This window comes from Triticum urartu, chromosome 2A (assembly GCF_056163025.1).
Source record: "Triticum urartu cultivar PI428250 chromosome 2A, HENAU_Tu73, whole genome shotgun sequence".
Classification (NCBI taxonomy): domain Eukaryota; kingdom Viridiplantae; phylum Streptophyta; class Magnoliopsida; order Poales; family Poaceae; genus Triticum; species Triticum urartu.
The window spans coordinates 114,644,076-114,654,734 of record NC_141874.1 but is presented as its reverse complement, the minus strand read 5'-3'; the positions used below and the strand labels follow the sequence as shown (position 1 = coordinate 114,654,734).

The 10,659-nt window shown below is 43.5% G+C and overlaps 1 non-coding gene across 1 annotated transcript; it reads right to left on the bottom strand.

The window, feature by feature from the left end:
- Positions 1–9,086: 9,086 nt before the first annotated feature.
- TRNAW-CCA (transfer RNA tryptophan (anticodon CCA)) lies at positions 9,087–9,158 on the bottom strand. The gene has a single exon. It is a non-coding gene; the product is annotated as a tRNA-Trp (tRNA).
- Between the last annotated feature and the right edge of the window lie 1,501 nt (positions 9,159–10,659).

The following is a 10,659-nucleotide window of genomic DNA, read 5'->3' as shown; positions in this document are numbered from 1 at the left end:
TTTGTGATGTCAGTGAGCCGGTCAAATGTGTGCTGGACATTCTCATTGTCATTTCGCTTGAAGCGGTTGAAGACACTGATTCTTTGATCTCTCTGGGTTGAGATGCCTTCATTGACCTTGGAGAGCCAGTCCCAGACCAGCTTGGATGTCTTCAAGGCACTCACACGGCCATACTGTCCTTTTGTCAGATGACCACAGATGATATTTTTGGTAGTAGAGTCCAGTTGAGTGAACTTCTTGACATCAGCAGCAGTGACACCTTCTCCAGCCTTGGGAACGCCGTTCTCTACGACATACCATAGGTCGATGTCAATGGCTTCAAGATGCATGCACATCTTATTCTTCCAGTAGGGATATTCAGTTCCATCGAAGACGGGGCACGCAGCAGAGACTTTGATTATCCCTGCAGTCGACATAGCTAAAACTCCAGGTGGTTAAACCGAATCACACAGAACAAGGGAGCACCTTGCTCTGATACCAATTGAAAGTGCGTTATATCGACTAGAGGGGGGGTGAATAGGCGATTTTTATGAAAGTCTTCAAAACGTGGAAGTTATGAAGACAAACAGTAGAGATATGCCTATCACTATGCAGCGGAAGTTAGATTACACTAGGCAAGCCATGATCAAGTATTCAACAGAGTGAAAGCACAATGACAAGTAGCTGCAGTGTATAAGGATCAGGTAGGAAGAAGTTATGAAGCCAAACAAATCGTACAGTTACATTGTGAAGACAAAAGATATAGCAAGCATGCAATGGCTTCACAATGAGTAACAGTAAGTAAAAGGAAGTGAAGATGAAACCAGTGACTCGTTGAAGACAATGATGTGTTGGACCAGTTCCAGTTGCTGTGACAACTGTACGTCTGGTTGGAGCGGCTAGGTATTTAAACCTTAGGACACACAGTCCCGGACACCCAGTCCTGAACACACAGCTCAGGACACCAAGTCCTCACCGTATTCTCCTTGAGCTAAGGTCACTTAGTCCTCGCCCAATCACTCTGGTAAGTCTTCAAGGTAGACTCCCAAACCTTCACAGACTTCGTTCACTAGCAATCCACAATGTCTCTCGGATGCTCTGAACGCGACGCCTAACCGTCTGGGGATGCACAGTCCTCAAGTGTAATAAGTCTTCAGATCACACAGACAAGAAGACTTAAGTGATGCCCAATGTTCTCTGGCTCTGGGTGGTTAGGGCTTTTCTCCTCGCTAGGAATTTTCTCTCAAAGGCTTCGAGGTGGGTTGCTCTCAAACGACAAAAGCCGTGCACTGAAATCTGAGCAGCCAACCGTTTATGGTTGTAGGGGGTGGGCTATTTATAGCCACTTGGCAACCCGACCTGATTTGTCCAAAATGACCCTGGGTCACTAAGGAACTGACACGTGTCTCAACGGTCAGATTTCAAACTCTCATGGCAACTTTACTTGGGCTACAAGCAAAGCTGACTTGTCCGGCTCTGGACAAGATTCGCTCTCATTGTCTTCACTCGAAGACATAGGTTTTTGGTTTAGGCATCACTTCAGTCATTCTAACTGGTTCTCCTGGACCCCACTTAACAGTACGGTGGTTCCTATGACTCAACACAAAAGAAAAAGAACTACGAAAGATCTAAGTCTTCGAGCTCCATAGGCTTCATAACGTGTCTTCTTTTGTCATAGTCTTCAATGTGAATATCTTCATATACCACCTTTGACTTCAATATCTTCATACATTTTTAGGGGTCATTTCTGGTAGTAAAACCGAATCAATGAGGGACTTCTACCTGTGTTATCCTGCAATTCTCACAAACACATTAGTCCCTCAACTAGGTTTGTCGTCAATACTCCAAAACCAACTAGGGGTGGCACTAGATGCACTTACAAGTCTCTAATTTACCTATTGTACTGATAGTGGCCTTGGATCCCGGTTAAAAAATGGTACAGTATCATTGCATTTGTCCTTCAAACTCTCAATTTTATACATGGGATTCGTTGCCGCGAAGCAGTAGGTACTCAACAAGAGATTATGTTTTCAACCCTCATCCTCTGTTACTTAATATATGTTCATACATTTATTTTTACAATTCTTTAGAGTTATACATGTATATCCCAAAAAATGTACCAATATACCCGCAGCAACGCGTGGGGTATCATCTAGTCTACTATTTATCTATCTATCTACTATCTACTACCTCTATAAAAGCACGAAAGGGCGGAGAACCAAGTCATCTCATCCATCCAAACAGCCCTGTCGAGTGGCTCAGATCTCTCCAATGTTTAGCACTAAACACCCACGATCGCGCTAATTACTCTTGCCCTTCTACCTCGCATCGCACGATCCCCCACGCATCCACCTCTCCATCTGACCGCATGGTGCCTCTGAGGCCCTCAAACCACCCCATGCATCCACCTCTCTCTATCGCGCTCCCGACCAGTGGCTCTCAAGCCCTCCTAGCGTGCTCCCCAGAAGCCCTCCTCCGGATTGCCGGTGCCGCGGAGGTTGCAGGCGAGGTTGAGCGCCGTGAGCGCCCATGCGGCGGCGAGCAGCCCCCAGAAGCCCTCCTTCGGATTGCCGGTGCCGCGGAGGTTGCAGGCGAGGTTGAGCGCCGTGAGTGCCCATGCGGCGGCGAGCAGCGCCCCCCTGTTGGAAATATGCCCTAGAGGCAATAATAAAATGGTTATTATTATATTTCTTTGTTCATGATAATTGTCTATTGTTCATGCTATAATTGTGTTATCCTGAAATCGTAATACATGTGTGAATACATAGACCACAACACGTCCCTAGTGAGCCTCTAGTTGACTAGCTCGTTGATCAAAAGATAGTCATGGTTTCCTGACTATGGACATTGGATGTCATTGATAACAGGATCACATCATTAGGAGAATGATGTGATGGACAAGACCCAATCCTAAGCATAGCTCAAAGATCGTGTAGTTCGTTTCCTGTAGCTTTTCTGAATGTCAAGTATCATTTCCTTAGACCATGAGATTGTGCAACTCCCGGACACCGTAGGATTGCCTTGGGTGTGCCAAACTTCACAACGTAACTGGGTGACTATAAAGGTACATTACAGGTATCTCCAAAAGTGTCTGTTGGGTTGACACGAATCGAGACTGGGATTTGTCACTCCGTATGACGGAGAGGTATCTCTGGGCCCACTCGGTAATGCATCATCATAATGAGCTCAATGTGATCAAGTGGTTGATCACGTGATCATGCATTACGGTACAAGTAAAGTGACTTGCCGGTAACGAGACTGAACAAGGTATTGGGATACCGACGATCGAGTCTCAGGCAAGTAACGTACCGATTGACAAAGGGAATTGTATACGGATTGATTGAATCCTCGACATCGTGGTTCATCCGATGAGATCATCGTGGAGCATGTGGGAGCCAACATGGGTATCCAGATCCCGCTGTTGGTTATTGACCGTAGAGGCTTCTCGGTCATGTCTGCATGTCTCCCGAACCCGTAGGGTCTACACACTTAAGGTTCGGTGACACTAGGGTTGTAGAGATATTAGCATACGGTAACCCGAAAGTTGTTCGGAGTCCCGGATGAGATCCCGGATGTCATGAGGAGTTACGGAATGGTCCGGAGGTAAAGATTTATATATAGGAAGTCCAGTTTCGGCCATCGAGAAGGTTTCGGGGGTCACCGGTATTGTACCGGGACCACCGGAAGGGTCCCGGGGGTCCACCGGGTGGGGCCACCTATCCCGGAGGGCCCCATGGGCTGAAGTGGGAGGGGAACCAGCCCCTAGTGGGCTGGTGCGCCCCCCTTGGGCCTCCCCCTGCGCCTAGGGTTAGAAACCCTAGGGGGGGGGGCGCCACCCTTGCCTTGGGGGGCAAGGCAACCCCTTGGCCGCCGCCCCCCTAGGAGATTGGATCTCCTAGGGCCGGCGCCCCCCCTAGGCACCCTATATATAGTGGGAGGGAGGGAGGGCTGCGCACCCAAGCCCCTGGCCTCTCCCTCTCCCTCCCATGACACTCCTCCATCTCCCTGAGCTTGGCGAAGCCCTGCCGAGATCACCGTTGCTTCCACCACCACGCCGTCGTGCTGCTGGATCTTCATCAACCTCTTCTTCCCCCTTACTGGATCAAGAAGGAGGAGACGTCTCCCAACCGTACGTGTGTTGAACGCGGAGGTGCTGTCCGTTCGGCACTTGGTCATCGGTGATTTGAATCACGTCGAGTACGACTCCATCAACCCCGTTCTCTTGAACGCTTCCGCGTGCGATCTACAAGGGTATGTAGATGCACTCCTCTCTCCCTCGTTGCTAGATGACTCCATAGATTGATCTTGGTGATGCGTAGATTTTTTTTTAAAATTCTGCTACGTTCCCCAACACGCCCCCACCCTCGGTCCGCTTGCGTATTCGTATTCCCATCGAAGAAGACGACGATAGAATCTCGGGCACGCCGCCATACTCTCCCCGTCGTCGCCAAGGTCATGGCGCGCCCCCGTCCGTCATCCCTCCGCAGCATATCCAGTCCAGGCCGACGAAGAGTCTCGCCGTTGGGCACAGGTACCTTGCAATCGTGTTGTGCTTCTCCGTTGGTGCAGTCATGCACTCGTACACACATCTTGCAAGTAAGTGGCCGTCAATCCAATTGATTTCTTCCTCCGCACTTGATTTCTTACAATGGCCTGAAAAGAAGCATCATTTTTAATGTACTTTATTATAGCTCACAATCACAGATTACTATAATGCATAATACTTGGGATGTGTCATCCATTCTGAATAGGAAACGTTCTTAGGGGACATCATGCTCACTGAATATGCCAAACAGGTCATCAGATTTAGCATAGAAATCTCAAAAAAAACATCAAGTTGTGACTACAAGGTAGAGGAGTTTATTCTCTGATGAAGATTTGATAGCTAACAACATACATGCAAGCATCGACCAGTTCAAGTCATATTCACCATCTCTAATTTTGATCTGCTAAGTCTGACAATGATTTGTAGAGTGTCCAATGGAGGTTCTTCCATTTACCAATTTGTGATCCCAGCCTTTTCTTTCCTGATTAAAAAGAAAAACATATTCTAATTGCCTTTTCTAAACTTATCTTTGAGATAACTTGCATCTAACAGTTAAGTGCTCCAAGATTAGGCAATCAAAACCGATTTTATGACTATGCGTGTATGAAAAACTGTTAATATTTGCAGTTTGACTAATCTCTGGATCGGCTACAGCCTGGAGATGAGATTCTCTGGCTTTGAAGATGGTTATACATTTTATAGGTCATATTTTCCAGGAAGCGATGTTGTCTAGGTGTTGTGGATGAAAGAAGACTTGGACATGGGCGTGTTGAGATTAATCCATGTGTGTATCTTCTACGAGCTGCAGAAGGTCAGGTACGACTACCTCCATATAAGGTGCACACAAACTGTAAAATTGAAACTATTGATCATCCATCAGTGTGTTATACTACCTCCATATAAGGTCAGCCCTTTTCTCCATTTCCTGCAAGTACTTGACAAAATTCTCATTACAAAATCCACGTATTATGCATTATAGGCAGAAAATATGTTTATACTTTGGAAGCCAATCAATGAATTATATGCGTTGGCATGCACTGTTGGAGCCGTGGTTCTTTGGGAATCTATTCATGTGTACTAGGCACTTCTCAACACTTCCATAATTATTATAGAAACCTCTTGAAATTTGCAGTGCTCATCAGTGTCATGTGTCCAATACAAGTCATGCAGTCAACTATTCAGATTATTGACTAAGGGCGATATTTTTAGGCCTATGGAATCTGCAAAGGATGCGCCAAGCCAAGATTAATTATGATTTTTGTAAATTGCATCGGTTTACTTATTTACCTGCTCCTTTGATGATTGTGATTCATTTGTGGAAATTTGAGTGCTTTCTTCGGATGTCCGGAAAAATGGTTCAAGGCTCGTTTAGCTTTGTCCCTAGAACTATTATATCCAGACAAGATACTTGCTTGCAGAACCATCAGAGCTGAACCTTCTAGGTAATTTTACATAATCAGCGGCTGGGCGCCCACAATCATCCATGATTTGCGTCGAAGCGAGATAAGGTTTACTCAAGTTCTTATAGTTTGTTTCTCTTTTCTGTTTTGCTTGGTTGATTTTCAGTTATAGAGAAGAGTTAGAGTTGGATGGGGTATCAAACAATGGAATCAAATCATGCATGGAATTGTAAGTCAACCATATAAGCATAGACATGTTTTCAGCTCTCCAATGTATAGTGGAAGTTATTTAAGTCGTTTGAAATATTAATACAGAGTTTTTTCTATTGATGTTTGCTGTGAACGATGTGAATATATTCCCTTAAAAAAATTCGTGTGGATATATTTGGATGGTTTCATCTTCAAATAAGATCTCTATAGTAGCAACAGTTTTGAATAAAAGATACTCCCTCTATAAATAAATATAAGACATTTTAGATCACTAAAATTATATGTTCACACTTATACCAGTGTGAAAACTGAATAAGGATCAATTTTATTTTAGATAAACATGCATTTGCACGTGTACGATTACTAGTTCTATAAATAGATATGCTAACTTTTGTTGGTTCCAGTCACCAATGAGTTGGCTCCGCCTGAAAATGCTTTAAGTGCATTTCTAACCAATCTCCTAAAAATACTGGAGTAAACCCTTTGTGAAGTATATTTACTCAACTAAATTTTGGCTGGACCTAGCCGGTCCCTTATATATAATGGGGTAAAACATTTATTTTTTCTAAACTTTACAATTCTAGTATAAATTGCAACTACATATTAGCAACGGAGCAATCTGGCGAATTAACAATGGTGACATCGGCGGTGTTTCACCTTGATTCCGACGACGACGGGGGCCGAATGGCTCGACATCGGGTAGAAGGGCGGCAGGGGGCAAGGGAGGCAACGAGGTAGCGGTGATGCCGGCGGGCGGTCACCGGGAGTCGCGTCGGCAAATTTGCAAGGGCAGGGGCGGTGTGAGGGAGAGGCACGACTTTTACTCAGCCGCGACGCGGGGGAGTAAATTTAGGAAGAAAGTTGGGGCCGGAGTAAAAATTATACTCCCTTATGACGGATAAGAGATTGGCTAGGTGCCTGCCAGAAAAGTAAAACAAAATTGAAATAAGGTACTGGTTAGAAGTGCCCTAAGGCATCTTTTGGTTTATAGGATAGGAATATCAGAGAAACTGGAAAAACACGGGAAATAAAATGGCATGTATCTCGATTTCTATAGCGAAAGAGGTGTCATTTGATACATATGAGAAAATATTTTTATTGACTCTAGCCTAATGTTTTTACATTTGAAATATGAAGGATTAATTCCTATCACAAGTAGGAATATGATGCATTCCTATAAGCCAAAGGGCTTAAAAAAACTCCTTTAAAAATTCTATCCTATGGAGTTCCTACAAAAAATTCCTACGAACTAAAGAAGGTCTAATTGCTTCTGCTGTAAGAATCATGCTGCCGCTAAAAAGTAAAAACGATCAACGTGGGCCTGCATTTTAAAATCGTGCTCATAGTGGATAGGAGAGCTGCAGTTAGGAGCTAATAAGAGTAAGAATTTCTTATTTGACCCTTTCTTAAAATTTGCTTTCCTATTTGGCCCAAAATAAAAAAATTCTCTATTTGACGTCTAAAGTAATTTTTGTTCCTTATATAACACTATTGTCCATTTTAGACACTAACGGTGCTAACTGTGAGGTGAAAAGACCATTTTGCCCCTAATGCATTGTGTAAATGTCCTGGATGAAGTAAAAGAGCAATCAGCTCACCCATGTTTTAGGGATGTCCAAAGGATGCTGCACATGTATATGTATGCTCCAATATTTTGTCTTAGGTAATCTGGTATGTGCATGTAAAAGCCGTACAAAACATCCGTAGAATTTGTACTAGTATATCTATGATCAGTGTAGTACCATATTTTGATTAGTTCATCATGTTCTGATTTCTGAAGCACAGTATACACAGTCACATACCATTAAATCCTCCAATTAGCACTTCATCCTGAATTTGTTTACACGTTCCAAAGTACAGAATTACACATAGTCACATACTACTAAATCCTATATAAGCTAGTTATATACCGCTAGTATATATATGTGATAGCTTGTACGGCTGATACAAATTCTACGGATATACTGTACGGCTTTTACACGCACATACCAGTTTACCTACGAAACAAAAATATAGCAGGATCCTTTGAACATCCCTAAAACATGGGTGAATTGATTGCTTTTGAACTACATCCAGGATAGTTGCACAATGCACTAGGGGCAAAGTGGTCTTTTCACGTCACACTTAACCCCGTTAGTGCCTAAAATGGAAGGAAGTGTCATATAAGAAGTGAAAATTACTTTAGATATCAAATAGGGAGCGCCTAAACTTGTATATAATCTTGTGTCACCAACTGCGCCTCGTTAGATCATGTTCCCTTTTTACAATATATATAAAATTTTAAAACCACGACAACCGGCGCCATGGGCTTACTTGCGAAACGGGCCTTCGGAGTCTAGGGATTTAAGGAGTTGGGCCTCAATTTGCTGTTGCGGTTTGCCGAGGGATATTGAACCCCAAAAAACAAAAAAAAAGCATGTCTAAAAAAAGTGTAGAAGATAAAAAGGAAAAAAGGACCGGATTATATATGTTCAGGGTATTGATCATGTTTCCTTTTTACAATATATATAAAATTTTAAAACCACGACAACCGGCGCCATGGGCTTACTTGCGAAACGGGCCTTCGGAGTCTAGGGATTTAAGGAGTTGGGCCTCAATTTGCTGTTGCGGTTTGCCGAGGGATATTGAACCCCAAAAAACAAAAAAAAAGCATGTCTAAAAAAAGTGTAGAAGATAAAAAGGAAAAAAGGACCGGATTATATATGTTCAGGGTATTGATCATGTTTCCTTTTTACAATATATATAAAATTTTAAAACCACGACAACCGGCGCCATGGGCTTACTTGCGAAACGGGCCTTCGGAGTCTAGGGATTTAAGGAGTTGGGCCTCAATTTGCTGTTGCGTTTTGCCGAGGGATATTGAACCCCCAAAAAACAAAAAAAAGCATGTCTAAGAAAAAGTGTAGAAGATAAAAAGGAAAAAAGGACCGGATTATATATGTTCGGGCTATTGAACCCGACGTGAATCGAACACGCAACCTTCTGATCTGGAGTCAGACGCGCTACCATTGCGCCACGGATCCGGTTATGCTATGGACAACACTACACCATATAGGTACGCAGAACCTAGAACCAGGATCCAATGTCCAACCATGGGCGTGACTGACAGTTTGACACCTTTTGATCGGCGCAACGCTGTCGCCGATTGGCGCCGAGCACGGATCTGCTGCCTCCATGGTCGCACGTTGCACGAATCAGCATCAACGAGCGGCTGATACGACTGGTCGAGTGCTCGTCCCTCAGCGAGATGCATCCTTGCCTCCTTGGTCGCTGGCGGCGTCCGTCGAAAAGTCAAAAGATGGAGGTTTCTTGCGTAGCACTAGCACCACACCGGATGCCAATCGACCGTGAGTGGCCAACGTGAGGAAAATCTAACACGTTTTTGTCTGCTTCTCAGATAGTGGTTGGTCAACTGATGGTAGTGGTAAATGTGTAACAAACGCAAATTGATAGTGATATTTCAAACCAATTTTAAAAATGGTATATGTAAGCATATGGGCAAGTTTTGATTGTCTTATAAAGAATTTTGAGTTAAATATACTAGGGGTGCCTCAACTTGTTCGGTACGGTCAGTTTAGTGTCTAAAGTTGTAAAATACATGAATTGGTGCTCGAACTTGTTTGACTGTGCAAATACGGTGCCTCATTCCGTATCCAGGCGTACGCTATGCGGGCATTGTGTGACAGCATGGTGGTGGCCCACATATAGGGCTCATTCGGTTTGGAGGAAATCAAAACGTAGGAATTAGGAGTAGTATAGGAATATGATAGGATGGCACTTGCCATCCTAAGGAATTGACTTGCCTCGTTCCTACGCGTAAAATGAGCTTTGAGTGGATGTGTAGTTTCCTCCAAAAACACGGGAAATGAGTAGTATTCCTACGAAATTCCTGCACGCATTTCCTACAAACCGAATGCATATATAGGAAATTTTCCTCTGGAATCCTTATTCCTATGTTTTTCCTACGAAAATCCTCCAAACCGAATGAGGCCATAACTGGCTGAGAGCAGGGGAGGAGCTGGGTAGCCTTCGCGTGAGGAATCGCCTCATATTTTATTTAATCACGTATGAAAGCCAACAGTAAAATAAATTGCATGATTCAATGCTGAGATCTCACAGTCGTAGATTGCATTATACACACAGGCTATCCATCACGCTAAAATATGCACAGTGGACTTTCATGAGGTCGAATTATATATACGGCGTTGCTGTGCAAAAGGTAACTTTGGAGCACGGGCATATTGTGCCTGTTTCTCTTAAGTTCAGAGAATTGGATTTTTACAACTAAAAAAAAAGCTGAACTTTTAAGTGACAGTTTTTAACCCTTAAAGAAAACATGCCCAGTGGCCACCGTGCTCCGAAAATCTGCTCTGGCTGCTATGTACATCTTCAAGCTATTCTTTTATATATGGTACTCCTTTGGGCCCACACAAGTTTTATTTTTATTTTTCATATTTTTTTTGTCTTTGATATTGTTTTTACCTTTTGAAAGAAGAAATACGAGAAAAAGTTGCAACTGCCATA